Raw genomic sequence first — 13,577 nt, 5'->3', positions numbered from 1 at the left:
GAGAGCTGGTGGTTCGAGCCTTATCACACATCCAAGCTGAGGCAGGCCGGGGCCTAGAATTAGTACCGGATTCCTGGTTCATTGCTCTTTCTACTTATTTCCTCCTTTGACCATTTCAGTTTGCTTTTTTGAGAAGTGTAGGCTTTGTTTTCTGTTTTTTCATTTATGTTAAAAACATGCACAAAGAAAAATGCTATACAATCAATCGTTTGTCTGCTGAAGAGCTTGCTTTGCCTGGGAAGAACTTTTCCCAAAAAGTGGGCCTAACGCTAAAAGGAGTAGGGGTACTAGGTCATGCAGAGGGGCTGGTGCTGCTATAGAACACTGTGCCAGAAAAGGCACCTTTGGGACTTCCCTGGTGGTGCAGTGGTTAAGAATCCGCCTGCCACTGCAGGGTACACGGGTTCCATCCCTGGTCCGGGAAGATCCCACATGCCGCGGAGCAACTAAGCCCATGCACCACAACTACTGAGCCTGCGCTCTAGAACCCGCGGGCCACAGCTACTGAGCCCGCGCCTAAAGCCCATGCTCTGCAACAAGAGAAGCCACAGCAATGAGAAGCACGCACACTACAACGAAGAGTAGCCCCGGCTCGCTGCAACTAGAGAAAGCCTGCGTGCAGCAACAAAGACCCAATACAGCCATAAATAAATAAATAAATAAAATAAATTTATAAAAAAAGAAAAGGCACCTATTCTATTTACCTAGATGCCTCAGCTCCAGGCTTTTTTCCCAAACAAAACTCAGCGTGTACAAGGCAGAGACAATGAACAAAGACATGATGGAAGTCTACCTTAACCCCTGCCAAACTGTCACCCCAGTGGGTGAGAATGATAATCCCACTTTCATTTGCATAGCACTTTGGTGCTTAGAAAGAACTCGTGCACAATCTTATTGAATTACCTTTGCAGATGGCAAGATAGGTAGCACTGAGACCCATTCAGTCATTCACTTGGCACATTTGTTGAACAGCTACTATGTGCCAGGTAACACACTAGGCACAGGGGGTATATGGATTTGTTTCTTTACTTAATAAACACTTATATATGTTTACTATGAGCCAGGCACTGGTTTAAGCACTTTACAAATCTTAACTCACTTAATCCTCACAACCGCCCAACAAAGCAGATATCATCCTTCTTCCCATTCAACAAGGGCACTGAAGCACCAGAGAGTTTAAGTAACTTTCCCAAGACCAAACAGCTAGTATGGGGCAATATGGGGATTGGAACTGAGGCAATCTGGCCCTAGACTCCACCCTCTTAACCAAGATAAAATAAGACATGGTTCCCGTTCTTCAAAAACTCCAGTTTTCAAAATCTCCATGACCACAGAGGAAGAAACTGAAGCTCAGAGCTATCTTCTGACTCTCCCCAAGTCACACACTCCTGGGACTAAAGGCAGTGTTACTTTGCTTCATTGAATGTGTCTGTTCGCAAAAAAAAATTTAGCAGAAGATGGGTGCCAGGGCAGCGAATGTGGGCATTTCTAGAGCCCAGAAAGAGAGAGGAGGCCCCAGCAGTAAGTCTAAAGTATCCCGAGACACCCAAGCAGACAAACAAGGCTCGTTCACTGCCCAGGCCATTGTGATTTGTGACGGTCTACTGCCAGGCAGTATTCATGCCTCCAGATATTTGGGGGCAGTGTTATTTATAGACCACATTTCTATTTATATTTTCATTGAATTCCTGCTCACCCTAGCTAGATTTCCCTCCCTCCCAGAACCTAGAGAGGAGAGGATAAGAACTCTTTTTCACCAAGTGTGTCAGGGCAAAGGTGAAGGTCAAAGCCTTGGCTGTGTGTGCAGCCTTTCAGCAGGAGCCCTTCGCGGGGAAGCGTTCAAGACAAGGGGGCTTTCTACACTTTCCAAAGGAAATGGGGGTTGGGGGAGGACACAAAGCTGGCCTTATACAGAGGCAGCCACATTCTGCCAACACGGTGGGATTTGAGGTGGGCCTAGAAGACCTCTTTTCCCCTAAAATGTTTTCCCTTTTGCATATTTCATCATTAGGCATTTATTCCTTTGGTCTTAATAGTATTATATGACAAAATGTTGGGACTGTGTGTGAGAAAACCTAGACAGTATCAAGTCCAGTCCTTGTGTTTCACAGGTGGGGAAACTCAGGCTCACTGAGGGGCTAGGACCTGTCCTCATGGGGGGATCTGAATGAATAAGACATGGTTCCTGCTCTTCAAAAACTCCAGTTTTCAAAGTCCCCATGATCAGGGAGGAAGAAACTGAAGCTCAGAGGTATTTTCTGACTTTCCCCAAGTCACACACTGCTGGGACTAAAGCCAGGTCTGATTCCTTTCTGAATAAATGGAAATCTATTACCATACACAGGAGACCATCCCAATGTTGGTAGACCTGTCGGGCACAGCAAAAGAAACTGGGGACAGTAAAACAGGCTCAGAATTCCTCTCTCACCTGGTCTTAGGAACGAACAAGTAAAACCACATGACGTTTCCTAAGGTTCTGTTTGGTGCCCCAAATGAAAACTTCCTGGTTTTAGGGTCACACAGAGAAATAAAGGTAAAGTGGGACTTCTGTCTTATTTTTAGTCCCTTGTTGAACTGTGGTTTAGGAAACAGTATCTGTGATGATTGTCACTGCATGGTTAGTTTATAAATTTGTGTTTACAAAGCCAGCTGGCAAAAGTCATTCCTTTTGGGCACTATGCCTGCAATTCCAGCATCTATCATGAGGTGGCAGGTTAAAGTTGAGTAGGTTAAGTGAAAGGCAACTGAGAAAATACTGTCATCTAGATAAGACCTTTACTGCCAGAACATGACACTTTAGTAAAAGGACAACATTGACCAACCTCTAACTGACATAGTAAAAAAACCATAACATGAAACTTGAAACAAAGTTTAAAGAAATGCAAACACTCTGGTGCGGGTGGCATACCCCTGCTAGCCTGAGTCTTCATCTATAAAGTGTGGTTGCTGTCATTAAAAGAGATTACTATAAGCACATGAAACCCTTTGCACAATATCTGGCTAAAGTATGTACTTAATAAATATAGCTATAATCCCTAAGTAGAAATCTTCTTTCATTTATAACTGTTTAATCTGTTAAAAGTTCCAAGCCTCACACACAGTTCCTCAGGAAGCTGTTTGCAACTTTTCCCCTGTAGCCAATTTAACAATAAGGTACCTCTGGACCACTCAGCTCACGTGTGAACTCTTTTTCTAAAGCAAGTCTTTCTATTGAAAGAGAAGGGCTCTGACAACACAGGTCTTACTTAAGGCATCTTCACCAATTACCAGCTATTAAAGTTGGTAACAATCTGTTAAAGTTACCAGATCAGAAAAAAGAAGCTGAGAAGTAAAAAATCTTGCCAATCAGAGAAGGCACCAAATTACCAGTCACTGGCTTGTCTCAACTCTCTTCCTTTGGCTTGTTTTGAAACTTAGGTCTGCAATAATTGTTTTATACAGAAGAGCAAAAGATACTACTTTAAAATCTCAGTTTATTTGTCTTTACCTTTTTGCCGGAGGCTCCTTAAAAGACACCCAAGGCTTTTCCCCTCCTAGCACTACAACACAACTGGACACACAGACTTTAGACACACTCATGCCATGTTAACTTCAAAACCAGCAGTGGTTCCTAGGCCAATTTCTCTCATCTCCAGACTTTTGAAACAACAAGCTTAGCAATCACCTTGGCCCCAAACTTCATTCTGTCTTGGAAGGGAGGGGAGAGTGTTCTGACTTACAGCTGCCGATGGAGTGTGGCTGGGGCCTGAGCAACCTCCTGGTTAGGCTGGTGACGGGGGATAGAGGGCTGTCCTGTGACTCCCCGCCGCCCCCCCCGACTGCCAACCCAAAACAGGCAGGCAACTCAGGTGTGTGTAGGGATGTGAGACCAACGAACCGGCCCTCACACGTTACCTGTGGGAAGCCTCGTCTCCCACGCATCTCTGCTTTAGGTTAGAAACTGACTTACCGAAGCAGGTTCAGTGGTTTATATTATGTGAACGGCCTGAACGTAATCAAACACTCAGGAAGTGCTGAACGCAATCAGCCAGCCTACCGAAGGGCTTCACTGGACCTTAAAACGGTGCTTCTCAAGCTTTCCTGCACATACAAATCACCTGTGCATGTCATTAAAATGCAGACTGTAACTTAGTGGGTCTGAGGTGGGGGCCAAGACTCTATTTCTAACAAGCTCTCAGACGATGCTTGTGCTGATGATCTGTGAGCTACATTTTGAGCAGCAGACCTTGAAATGCACAAGACTGCCTGCAAGACCTCACTCTTGGAAAGGAGCCCAGAGGGACAGCTCCCCCTTTTGTGTCGAGCCCTGCACTAAGACTCACCAGATCACCATCAAGTACTGAGTGCTTGCTGTGTGCTTCACAGATAACATTTCATTTGATGCTCTCAACAGCCCTGGGGGTATTGCACAGATGAGGGTCACGATGGACGTGCAGAGATGCTGAGTAAGGGTGGCCTTGGGTCACACGGCTAGGCTACTGAGAGGCTGAGGTGGGATCAAACTCTAAGGCCTCCAGTGTTGAAATGCAACACTTAACTGCCTTCTCATGGAAAAAGCAGAGTTTCGGACAATTAGCACCCAGGTGTGAACCCAGAGGTGTTTGAGCCCAAAGCCCCTGTTTGGAACCACCATGCTCTGGGGCTGGTAGAGCTGAGTCACAGAGCTTCCTTCGGCAGTGCAGCTTTAGAAATTCTCCCTGAGATCTGCCCCGTTCGTTCTCACTAAGGGGAAATCCGGCCCTTGGGCTCTGGCCTGCGGGGAAACAGGAGCATAGCCCTTTCCCCTGACTCCCTGCCCCTGAAGGGTAGAGAGGGCCTGTGCTGCCAGCTCTGCCTTCGGAAGGTGCATTCAGGTGAGCAGACTCTACCTTCAGGCCGTGCCAGTCCCTCAGGCCCACTGTGGTCTGGAGGCCGGTGGCCTGGCGTCCTGAGGCCTCCTCGGTGGATGTCAGTTCTTGGAGCTGTGGAGGTGAACGGGGAGGGGTGTTTTCAGGGCTCACAGCAACTGTACTGCTCGAAGCCAGGCGGCCTCTGGATGAATGGTGCATCAGTTCATATGGGCCTGGGGCATCTCCAAGAGTCAGCTCAGTTCCCGCCAGGGAAGAGCTCTGGCTTGGGTCTCTGCCCTTGGGCTGGGTCCAGTTGGGGTGACCTTGGAGAGCAGTGGAGCGGTCAGGCCAGGGACACTGTAGAGATTTGCCACCAGCGCCCCTTACCTCCTAAGAAGGGGGGCCCCGAGCTCCCTCTCAATGGACCTCAGTGTTCTTCCTGCGCCACCACTACCCCTGCCACCCCTCCTACCCGTCTGGACCCAGAAGCCAGAGCGCCTAGTGCCCGCAGGCTCCTGGGGAGGGTGGCTGGTGGCGGGACTCCCCACCACAAAGCATCTTTCATATGTGCCAAAGGCTTCAGCTACCTCAGGGAGGAGGGAGGAAGTTTCCTTTCACCCCCAGGGTGAAGTCCAAGGCTGGAGTTGGGGGAGAGGTCCTGGGAAAACTGGGTCTGCATCTCGAGCCGGGCTGCCCCCAACAGAACCTGGGCATTGTCATTCTCAACCCCTCCCTCACCCCCAGCTCCAATCCATCAGTGAGGCCTCCTGGCTGTTCCTCTGAAATACATCTCAGATCTAGTTCCCTCCACACCATTGCCCAGCCCGGGTCAAGCCACCCTCCTCCCTTGTCATGCCCTGTCCAGCCTCCATGGGTCTCCCTGCCCCACGCTTGCTCCCTTTCCCTTCCAGTCTATCCCACAAGCTCAGCTGAGGGATCCTTTAGAAACAGAAATCCAATCACGGGGCCTCAGCCTAAAACCTTCAGAAACCTCTCACCACATCTAGGACAAGTCCTCACCCCTCAGCTTGGCCCATGACAATGGCACAGCCTGGTCCTGTGTGGCAGCCATGCTGAAAGCTCACACAGCCTCATCGACCAGGCTTCTCAAGGTGCCCCCAGAGGCCCAGTCCCTGCTTCCTTCTCCCAGCTGCCCTCTTGCTGTCTCACCTCTATCACACCTGAGCTCAGGTAACTGACCTGACAGTCATCTACACCTGAGTGTGAATTTACTGACAGTGCCACTCCCGGGGCACACCTGAGTGCCCGCTAAGCAGGAGTGAAAGGATTTGACCCTTGAAAAAGGATGTTTGGGCATCAGGTAAGCAAACAATTTATTTCCAGGGGAGAGAGGGTAGGGGAGATCAGGAATGTCACAGCGACTTGAAATCACTGGCCTCTGGTGAGTTTGCCAACATGCAAGAAGATCCCTGGTTGCTCTATCGAACTTCTAGTTTAACGTATGCAATGCTGTGCCACAGTGACTAGCAAGAGTTATGCTAGAATCCAGCATTCTGGCTCCCCATCCAGGGCACATTTTTCTGCACATTAAATTAGGCAGACTGACTGAGACCATGAAAAGAACACATTTCTGCTTAGATCAGAGGCTTCTTGTGGAAGATACCCCAGGATACACTTCATTTGGGGCTGAGGGTTTGGGGTGGGCGTGCAGGAGGCTGATTCCCTTCTAGAATTATCTCTGGACAATGAAGACACATAGCATGTGGTAACGAAGTGACCTGACTCTTTCCCTGGTCTTGAACTCTGGGGATGACACGGGGGAAGGACTAGGGGGCCTGATCCACACTGACTTTCAAAAGTAAAAGGGGCCCTTGAGTGTCTGCCTCCAGCAAAGCTCCTTATTCCCAGCGAGACCTGGCAGCTCTGGAGCCGAGAGCTGCAAAGCTCGTGACCCTGCTCTGTTACCACAGCGTCGGGTCCAGGGATGCTCAGCTTCCTCCCATCTTTCAGCCCCAATCAACCATCTGGATCATCAGCCCTTCAGACACAATCTCCTTGCAGCTTCGCAAGTTACCACAGGGAAGGAAGGAGCAGCAGGAAGTGCAGTCAGGGCTGAACCGTGGAGCAGCCTCAGCACAGAGAGGGCGGGCAGGCACAGGGCAGCGCAACGGAAACCCACGTGTCCTGCAGCCGAGCCACCAGGCTTGCAGCACTGGCTCCTCTCCCTTTGCAGTTCACACAGCGCGTTGCAGGCATAACACGCTTGGACCATCGTCCCAAACCATGATTAACCCATTGGGTAGACGAGGAAACCGACCCCGGACGCCTGTGACTGGGCTGAGTGGCACAGCTTACACATGCGTGTGGAGCCGTCTCTTCGCCACAGAAGACATGCTTTGCAGTTCCTTGGTTCCACAGCTCCTGTCTGCCCGGTTCGCTGTGGCCCCTCATCCCCTACACTCCCCACCTGCTTCACACACTTCTTGCTGTTCTTAAACATCCATGCTCGGTCACACTTAGCTTGCTGGCTCCTCAGCCTGGCACCCCGAGCGCTGATCTGCCCACGCCTGGCTCAGTTCAGGTGTCACCTCTGTAAAGCGGCCTTTTGGGACCACCTAATCTCAGATGCCCCAGCCACATGACCTGGCTATTTTTCCTTCTGGCACTTAGCACTATTGGAAATTGCTTACTTGTTCGTTTGCTTCCTGACTCCCCCCACTGGAAGGTGAACTTCCTGAGAAGAGTGGCCCAGTTTACCTTGTTCTCAGCTACATCACCAGTGCCTACAGCTGGGCCTGGCGTGTAGTAGGTGCTCAGTTAATACCTGCGGCAGGCACGAACACATGCAGCTCTTCCATGTAGCGTTCGGATGCCAAGAACAGGCCCTGGGAACCACCCGCCCCAGATTACAGAGTGAGAGAATGATTTGGGGAGGGGTGGGCAGTAATTACAGCAAGAGAAGACCCAGCACTTCCAGAGGAGGTTACAGGCAAGTTGCTTTTAAAACAGCACACGGTACCTCTCAGGCCTATAATCTTGTTGATCTTTTGAAAACCCTGGCGTTACCAACAGACCCTATTTTTTCTCTTTCATCACGTAGGTTTGCCTTTTCTTGCCATCCCAGGTCATCAGTGGGGCTCAGAAACCTCTCGGGTCCTCTCCCTTGGGGACTGTAGCACTTGTCAGCATCTCTGAGCCACTGATTCCCTTACAGCCTCCCAGGCACTTTGGGGAGGGCTTTCTCAGGCTGACGCCTGGTGGGGACAAGCAGAACTGCCTACAGCCCAGGGAGACGGCCAGCTCTCCCCGGTGCCATGGACCAGCTCTAGCTAAAGACATCCCTCCCCCACTGCTTCCTTCTGTGCTGGAACAAACACCGGATCTGCCGCACAGGGCTCTGGGGGGCAGAGAAAGGAAGGACCTGGAGACCGTGCTTGCAATTCACCCAGCACCCTCCTGCGCTGGGGCTCCAGACTGCCTCTTCACTAAGGGGCCGGTATGTAAACCGGTGAGCTGGTACCAAAGAACGAAGCATGCTTGCTTTCTAAAAATACACCCCTCTAAGCTTGTGAGGTCACGAGGCTGCCTGCACGCTGGCAGCACCTCTTTGATTAAGGTGATAGGTTCTCTTTTCTTCCTAAGCAATCTAGCTTCTCCATGCCTCACCAACCCAGGAGTATGTATACCTGTGGGTGGGACTGACTGCTATTAGGCTGAAGGGGCTTTCTGGAAGCTCAGAGGCCAAGTACCAGTCAGCAGAGAGACACAGATGGCTTGTGAGTGGTGGGAGACCTCGCGCAGCCTTTGCCAAGTGAGTTCACCTCTTTCTGCTCCGCTGCCTGGCTTCTGAAGCCCTTTGGTCCCTGGTCGCAGTGGTTTGCTTTTTACATCAGCAGCTACACACTCTTCTTCACTCTGTAATGACCATTTCCTCCCAGGGAGCCTCCTTGGGCTGGCAAAGTCAAGATATACAGGAAATCTACTCCAATCCCAGGATGGGCAACAGGAGATGGATTTTCCACAACAGTCTTCTAAAACAAGGCAGAAAGTTCCATGTAAACAGTAGGCTGCCTTGAGAGGCTGCTGACCCCATCATGCTTGGCCCAGTGTCCTAAAGACTTCACTTCTGTCCACCTCTCCCCAAAGCAGGAGACCCCAAAAAGCACCAGATACACTTGTTGTAAGACAAGTCTCTCTGGCTCTCTTGCATTTCTGCATGTCTTGTCAACAAAGCACTAACCGCATTTTGTTCTGGATTATCTTTTCAAAGGTGTTTGTATAGCAAACAGCTTTAGAAGACAGAGGCAGGGAGCTTCTTGCTCTGGAGCAAACAGCAGGTTTGCATAGAGCCTTGGGAGACTGGGATAGTCTCTCTCCAGAGCAAATTGGGTAGGTTTGCTTACCGCCCATTATAAAAGATGTGGGCTCCTTAAGATCTGGTTCCTCTCCTATATTACAACCCATTGCAGGTTGCAGGCATTGCTCTGGGCCCATGGGGTCATGCCCTATGGGACTTGGAGGCAATACTCATGCTGCTTGCTGTGCCATCATGAAGTCTTTTGTCTTTGACCCAGGAGTCTCGCGTTTTCAGCTGGCATCCACGAAACTGGAGTAAGCTAACTTAACTGGCTTACAAATAGGGTAAAATCTCAGATCTTTCCCAGTTGGTGGACTAGTTGTGCTCCCACTGGGGTCAACACCACTGCCCAATCTCTGAGCTCCAAGTCTGCCCTGTTTCCAGCAAACTCAGAAGAAGCCCCAAATTATGGAAATATACATAAACCAAAAAAAGAATTACTTAAAAAAAAAAAGAATGCTCTACTTTGCAAAAGGACTTCTCATGTACCTCTTTAAAAAAGAATAGCATTTAGGACACCTAAAAGATGATGTGATTTGTCCCAAAGAGCAAAATTTCACGGAAGTTTTCAGGAATAAGCCTTAATGTAAAACAAGGTTCACCCCTGCTTTTCTGTTGGAGGTGGGAATGCCAAGAGGTCAGGCCTGGGAGTGGAACTTCTCAGGGACTATTGTCAAACCACCGTCTCCTTCCTAAAGACCAGCTGGCATGCTTGCTTACTGGCCCTCTCTACCTCCTTACAATGAAATTCAATTACTTGGGTCTGTAATTGTAGTTAACTGAGTTGTGCCAACATCAATTTCCTGGGTTTGATAATGTATGGTTGCTACATAAGGTATCACCACCGGGGGAAGCTGGGCAATGGGTACACAGCTCAGTGGCTACATGATGGTGGAAAGTGATTTGACCTGTCTTTAAATTGGGAATAATGCCACCTACCCCGTACTTTGGTAGTGGAATTGGAGGGGAGGAATATAGAGTTTTGCTGCCTAGGAGTTTTGCAGCATCCTATGAATCTATAATTATTTCAAAGTAAAGTTTAAAAAAATACTGTGACTTAAATAACCAATCTTTTTAGATTCATAATTAAATGAAGACAGTCAGGACTCTGTCAGATGAGCAAGCGCGTAACCATGTGAGCCTCAGATTCCCTCTCTTCTCTCAATTCCTCTGCTTTCTCTGTCATTTCCACCAGCTAAACGTCCATGAGCTCCCAACCAGGAGCCTGCAGCCAGGTGAGCCAAAGCAAAGCAGCTGGTCTAATGCTCCAAAGACACCCCCAGACCCCATGCCCGGGCAGCAGAAATGCACATCATGTCCCGTCACCTCCAAAGCTAAAAACTGAGGTCCCTCTGGAGACAACAGGCGCTCTCCGCTTCCTCCCCTTCGGTTTCCCTTGCTCGGCAATTCCAGGCCAGGCAAAGGGCTGGCAGAGCTGTTCCTGAGGCTGGCTGCTAACCTCCCCGGGTTGCAGGAGCAAAGGCTGCTGGATTACCTCAGTGCCTTTGAGCTCTCTAAGGTTCTGCCAAAGTCATTGCTGCCAGGGCGTAGCCTGGGGGAATCAGCAGGTGCCTGCAGACAGCCTCTCCAAAGGCAGGGAGGTGGAAACAGAGACTCAAGCTGGTGTTAGGTAATACAGTATACCTGTAGGTGCCCTGTCTGGAGCCCCTTACCATTGATGCTCCCACCCCGTGCTCTGTGGGTGTTGGCTACTAAGGGCTCACAGCTGCCCTTTCTCCAGGGACACGCCCTCAGCCCTCAGGAGCACCTGCCCGTATTTCACACTTCTGGGAGAGGGGGCTGCTCACAGATCATACTGATATGGGGAGTATAAAAGCTGTCCCCTAAGACGGGACAACTCTGTGGTGCCGTCCGCCCTCCAGAGCTCCTCATGGGGTCAGGCTGAGGCCAGACTTAGCTGAACCCACATCTCGGTCCAGTGTCTTCCCCTTCCCTGTGCTGCGTCCCTCACTGCCCTAGGATGTTCACTGGAGAGCAGCCCTCAAAAGTCAACTTGCCTAAGAATCCTCGTCTCAGGCTCTGCTTTTCGGAACCTGACCTAAGACAGGTAACATTCGTCACTGCCCTTCTCTGAAACCCTCCCCTCCTGGGGGAGCCCCTTCGATTCAGGGTTGTGGGGTGGCTTGGGAATCCTCATGCCCACTCAGCCCTTGCTTGCTTGGCTCTGCTTATATTGGGTTGTTTTTCTTCAATATTTTTCCTTCTTGTCCAAGCTAAGGACTAAAGTATGAAAGGGTTTGGTATTTCCTAGTGGGTGAGGGGAAAGCCAGGAACAGGGCCTGGGAGTCTCAGGGTAGGATTCCAAATGGCCAGCAATGTCCATTCTGAAGTCTTGGAGAGCAAGTGAGCAAAAGGGAAGCTTTGGAGAGAGCGCCCCACTGAAGGAAGGGGAGAAACACAGAAAAGCAGGGGAAAAGGAAACCTCCTTTAGGATGGGACTGGAGGGGGGCCAGTCCTCTAGACAATATCACCCACTATGCACAGGTCACATCTCTATGTGGGCAGGGTCCTGTGCCTTTTCCCAGGAGCTAGGGATGGCAGGGTGGGGCGGCACTTTCTTTATTAACACCTGCTACTTATTGAGCTTTTACTATGGGACAGGCACTGTGCAAAACACTTTACATGAACTCTTTTAATCTCCACCACAATGCTAGAAGAGGAAACTGAAGTTCAGAGAGGTCTCAGTCCTGCCTCATGAAGCAGATATGTTTTCATCCTTATTTTCCAGATGAGAAAACTGAGGCACACAGAAGGCAATACAATTGGTAACCAACAGAGTCAGAGTTTCCGGGGTGAAGCCATACAGTCTGACTCTTGTGACTTTGGACTGTGGTAGCAGCAAGACATGAGCCTTGCACTTCACCCCACCCAACCCCACCCATCTTTCAAGGTCAGCTCCAGGTCCCCTTCATTCAGGAGGCTTTTGCTACCTTGGGCTCACAATGAGCTCCTTCTCCATCAAAATTGGAATTTCACAGTGGTAGAGAGGGTCACATCTTGCCTTAAGAGCTTCTCTGATTAGGCAGTAGGTCTTGTCTCTCTCACTAGCCCGAGGGTTCCTTTAGATGAAGGAAACAAATCTAGATCTCCCTGGACTCTCCAGGCCACCACAGTCCCTGGCCCCGGGCACTTATTCCTGGGCCTGGCACAGGCTGAGCCCCTCATATACACCCGCTGAGTGAATGATAGTGAGGCAGTCTCTCCCTGGAGCGCTGGCCACGAACGGGGGAAAAGCTGGTTCTTTGAGAGCAACAGGCAGCCTTCACACCCCGAGGCCAAGTCCACCCGGCACCAGGGCCGGGCACTGGCGTCCTTGGCTCTCGGACACTTGTGTCCACAGCATCCTAGCTGGGCTCCCGGGTCCTTGGTGGAGGACCATCTGGACTGTACTGGAGCAACATCTAAGGTCATTACAAACCTGGGTGTTGGTCGTTCCAAATTCCCTTGAGACTCAGCAGAAAGCCAGGCAGGGGTGCAAAAGTCCCCCACGTTAACTCCTAGGCCAGGAACAGAGAGGCAGTCCTCTGCCTCCATGGAAGGGGTCCAGGGCCGAGATTCCCTACACCCTCACTGACTCATTCTGGTCTTATCTAAACTGGAGGATTTAGAAGTTCTTTGTAGCTAAATTGATTCTCTCCAACTTTAGCATAAGACTCGGAGGGCAGGCGGCAATGCCTTCTCTTGTCTTTCACTGTTTTTGAGGATGGGGGTGCACGAGGAGTACCTTTTGGAGAAGAACCACTCTCTGGGGGGGCTGCCCGTAGGTAGGTTTGCAAGTCAACAAGCAGGTACTAACCATGCGCTGGCTGCATGCCAGGGATTAATGAGATGCAGACCTGCTTCTTGCGATGGTCCCACTGATAGCTGACATCCGGGGAGGTCCAGGCCCAGCAGGAATGGAGGGTGAAGACCACCGTGAGGGAAGGTCCCCTGGGAACCAGCCCAACTCACTAGCCTGGGGAAAGGTAGGGGATGCGGAGACCCAGGAAGCAGCACCACCCACGTGGCTCAGGGCAAAGAGCCCAGTTTGGAGCAGGAGACCAAGTTCACACCTCGGCTCTGCCACTTTTATGGGCAGTTACTTAACATCTCTGAACCTCAACATCTTTATCCCTCAAGCAGAAATCATAATGCATGCCTCAGTGTGGAGATTTGTATACGATTACAAATTAAAAAGCACTTTGTAAGCTATAAATTCCAACACCGATTGAAGACGTCACAGTAATAGCAGGTTATGACACACCTGAGAAGATTCCCTCTAGATTACACAACATAATCAATTGCCTTAAACATGTTCCAAAATGGTGTGATGGTTAATGGCCTTTATGACCAGACAGACCCGGGTTCAAATCCTAACTCTGCCAACTCACAGGCCGCGTTACCTAAACTGTCAGAGCCTCAGCTGGATA

General features: G+C 50.2%; 1 protein-coding gene across 9 annotated transcripts in view; it reads right to left on the bottom strand.

Annotated features, from left to right (window-relative positions):
• Window positions 1–13,577, bottom strand: part of SH3PXD2A (SH3 and PX domains 2A) — a 246,745-nt gene that overhangs the window by 147,874 nt on the left and 85,294 nt on the right. The window lies entirely within an intron of this gene.

Source organism: Balaenoptera ricei, chromosome 16 (genome assembly GCF_028023285.1).
Source record: "Balaenoptera ricei isolate mBalRic1 chromosome 16, mBalRic1.hap2, whole genome shotgun sequence".
NCBI lineage: Eukaryota > Metazoa > Chordata > Mammalia > Artiodactyla > Balaenopteridae > Balaenoptera > Balaenoptera ricei.
Note: the sequence above shows the minus strand (reverse complement) of the source record. Positions and strands in the feature narration are given on the sequence as shown.